This window comes from Lactuca virosa, chromosome 3 (assembly GCF_052849685.1).
Source record: "Lactuca virosa cultivar CGN04683 chromosome 3, Lactuca_virosa_CGN04683_v6, whole genome shotgun sequence".
NCBI lineage: Eukaryota > Viridiplantae > Streptophyta > Magnoliopsida > Asterales > Asteraceae > Lactuca > Lactuca virosa.
The window spans coordinates 150,418,139-150,422,013 of record NC_136428.1 but is presented as its reverse complement, the minus strand read 5'-3'; the positions used below and the strand labels follow the sequence as shown (position 1 = coordinate 150,422,013).

Below are 3,875 nucleotides of genomic sequence, written 5' to 3'. Positions count from 1 at the left end.
CCAATAAGTCAAGATCTCTACTCTAAAGTTCTTAATGTTTGCAAAAAAGGAACATATACCAAAATGATTCATGCAAGACCACTTTCCAACCAGCACCATTATCTAGAAGCCAAAATATGCACTCAAAGGCTCTGGAGTACACTCAAACCCAAGGAAAAGAATATTGTTACTAAAAAGCTCATAAAAGACCTAAAATAATATTTAGAGAAGTGAAGAGAAAGAATAAGACTTTTTACCTCTACAAGAATTGAAATGAGATGAAGATGTTGGATCTAAGATGGAACCAAGATAACAAACAACAAGATGAGCTTCTCCTTTCTTCAACCATCAGAAAAAGGCTTTACATACTCAAAATACATAAAATAGGCTTGGGTTTGGGATTGAGATCGATTTCTAAGGATCGAGGCTGCCAAATAAGGCACCATAGGAGTCACTTCCCTTAGATAGGGTACAAACCCAGAGATCTAGGGTTTACACCAAAATGGCCGCCACGCCATGGAAAATGGGTCACTACGCCGTCACACAACACAACTCTACATTCTTAATCAAACAATTGCCATGCCATAGGGCCTTAGCCACGAGGTCATGGCCCACCCAAAATCTTCACAATTAAAAATTAAAATAATTAACTTGGGAAAAGTAATACTTTAAATTGGATGTTACACTTACTAATTTTATTTTTTCTAGCATAACTCTTATTGATAATTGTTTAGATGTAGTAAACTATTTGCACCAAACAACTAGTCACCTCTAGAAACAACTTTATAAATAATTATTCGCACCCGTCCCTTACCTCAGTTAAAAGGATAGTGTGTGTGTGTATATATATATATATATATATATATATATATATATATATATATATATATATATATATATATATATATATGTTGGTTAATATAGGTTGTCATGAATGATGCGTCGGAAAAAACATACTATGATGGTGAACCAAGTACTTTTATTTATCAATTATTATTTTTTGTAAATATGAACATACTTGATTATTGAAAGGAACGATTTGTGTATTTATTCAATCTGGTAAACGCATCAATGCGTCTTAAATGTGATCAACAACTCAATTATGTATAATATTCACGTTTGAATCATGAAAATGGTATGTGAAACTATCTAATGGAAATTCACTCGTATAATTCACGGCTTTTTGAAGGATTTTTCTTTTATGAATGAAGAGTATGTACTCTACTAGTTACTAAGGTGTTAGATACATATGAAACAAACTAGTGAGAAACATAGGAAAAATACATACGTACAAACATACATGCATACATACAAACATGCATGCATAGAACATCTATACATACACATACACACATACACGTACATATATGTACACACAGATACATGTCTATATATATATATATATATATATATATATATATATATATATATATATATATATATATATATATATGACACATACATTAGAAATATTTTTCTATAAAATTGTAATAAATATTTTTATATATATTAAAAATGAAAAGCGAGAAATACTTCACACCGTAAAAATGCATATAAATATGTTATGTTAGATTTATTGTTCACCAAATCCTCTCCATAGGACAAATAAATAAAATTACTCTAAGAGAGAAAACTACATAATGGCAAGACTCTTGGAATCATATATGATCGTTTTGTGTATGTCATTTCTTGGATTACTTGTTTGTCATCAATGTAAGTTCCTATTAGTTTTTTATTCTTCAGTCTTCAATATTTATTTAATTTATTTAACGACTTTTAGTTTCATTTTATATTATCATATGTAGTAGTATTACAATAAATGACATAAAAAATATGGGGGTACGCCATGTGCTGATCAGGTGAAATGTTCGCGACCTGGTGAACTATATTGTTGCTGTTCGGCAACTTACAACATATGCGCGACTGATCTTGCTGTATGTATACAAAGATGTAGCTATAAAAAATGTTGTTCTACTAAAATGTAATTTTTATTATTATTATGAATAAATATATTAAGAGATAAATAATGTATTATTACTTGGCAAGGTATATTTCATGATTGGTGATTCTCATTAGACCAAATATAAATACAGTACAAGGTAAAAGGGCCTAACAATAGTGTATTACTAATAGAACATGTACCCATGCATTGTGCTCAGAATACTAGATTAATATGATCGCTAATATGTCTTGTAATTTGAACCAGAGTTCGAGAAACTAAATACTCAAGATGAATCGGAAGCCTGGAAAAATAAAATAATGTGGCCATTTGTAAAAATGTATGGATAATCGGAGAGAGTAAGACATGACTAGTAGCAACTTTTACTTGGACGAAATATACATCTATCCCAATATGCTTTTCCGTTGACGTTGAACCATATCGATAAGGAGAAAACAATTAGGGCATACAATGGGTTATTGTGGAAATACGGATTCTCAATGGATCACGTACGATCGCTTTCAAAACTGATATTTCTAGGTACAGATTTGTAAGCCAAATTTCTAGAAGAATTCTTATTTCTTCAGAAAAGAAGAAGAGCTGAGAGATGGGGTACGAAGGCTCATAGAAAAGAGTCGTATTTATACTTGACAATTGGAAGTTTCATCTTATGAAGTAGTCAAATAATCTAGAAATTAGTGGCATGGCTGATGTTTTCCGAAATTGATAAGATTTGGTAACTTTACCAAAGTCACACACTTGGATTCATATTTTTCCACTATGACCCTTGCCTCTTTTTGTACCAGCTTTTAATTTGATATTATATATAAGTGCACTCTACACACACTGAACATATAATATAGAGTACAAATTATAAATGTCTTAGCTTACATATTGTTTCAATTACATAAAATGTATGGTGACACTAAAATCACAACCAATTATCTTCTATTTTAGTAAAACCCATGAACCAACATAACATTAATCAAAACAAAACAACCCATTAAATAAATGAAAATATCAAAACGATTGAATTCCCATCTTAGTATTTTACACATTCAAATACTCGATAATTAAGGTGTTCTAAGAAATGACCCTTCAACCCAAATTAATACATGAAAGAAAACTACATACTTGTTTATTAAACTTTCTAGCAAAATACAACTTCACACTATTATAAAGTGTGTGTTCGAATCCTTTCATGATTATATCAAGGCCAAGTCCCCAACCTCTTGAAATGTGGCTACACTTCACAATCATTAAGTAGTTAAACTTCAACATTGTCAACTATAGAACCAAGCACATACCAAGCGTCAATTAGTAAGCCTTCAAGTTTAGGAGCGACTCCAATTAACAACTAGGTGAGAGGCTATGATTTTTAGAAATTTAACTTTGGGGATGTCACACCCCCGTTCGACATCAAAATGCCAGGTTATGCAACTTCTCTTCGTGGATCACAAATATCAATTATATTTAACATTACACATGAACATATTACACACATTACATTTTCTTAATAATTATATATTACATCATAATTCATAACATAAAAACAAGAAGTTCTGTTACAAATTACTATAACAACAATTGTCAAAGAAATATTACTCCAAACAAATTTCCAAGTACTAACACATCTAACTTTCAATTTCCTATGAATGTGTGTGGTTTGAAAACGTCAACATAATGTTAGTGAGTTCACAGGTTTGAATAATACCACTTGAAAATACCTTTTTAGATTGTCACACCCCAAAACATGCGAGAACCTGTTATTTTAAATCTATGTAAAATGTAATTCTTTTTAAATTATAAAGAGAAATTTTTGCATACTATGTGTATTTACATAATCTACCCTCAAAAATCAAATATTAAATAATCTTGATTGGGATAAATAATGTAGTAGAGATTATAACAAGGTTTCCAAAAATATAAAGAACACTAAAATCCGAGTTATAACGAA

At 30.3% G+C, this 3,875-nt stretch overlaps 1 long non-coding RNA gene across 1 annotated transcript; it reads left to right on the top strand.

The window, feature by feature from the left end:
* Positions 1 to 1,577: 1,577 nt before the first annotated feature.
* Positions 1,578 to 2,010, top strand: LOC145162673 (uncharacterized). Its single transcript, XR_013739240.1, has 2 exons — positions 1,578 to 1,692; positions 1,785 to 2,010. It is a non-coding gene; the product is annotated as an uncharacterized LOC145162673 (long non-coding RNA).
* The last annotated feature ends 1,865 nt before the right edge of the window (positions 2,011 to 3,875 follow it).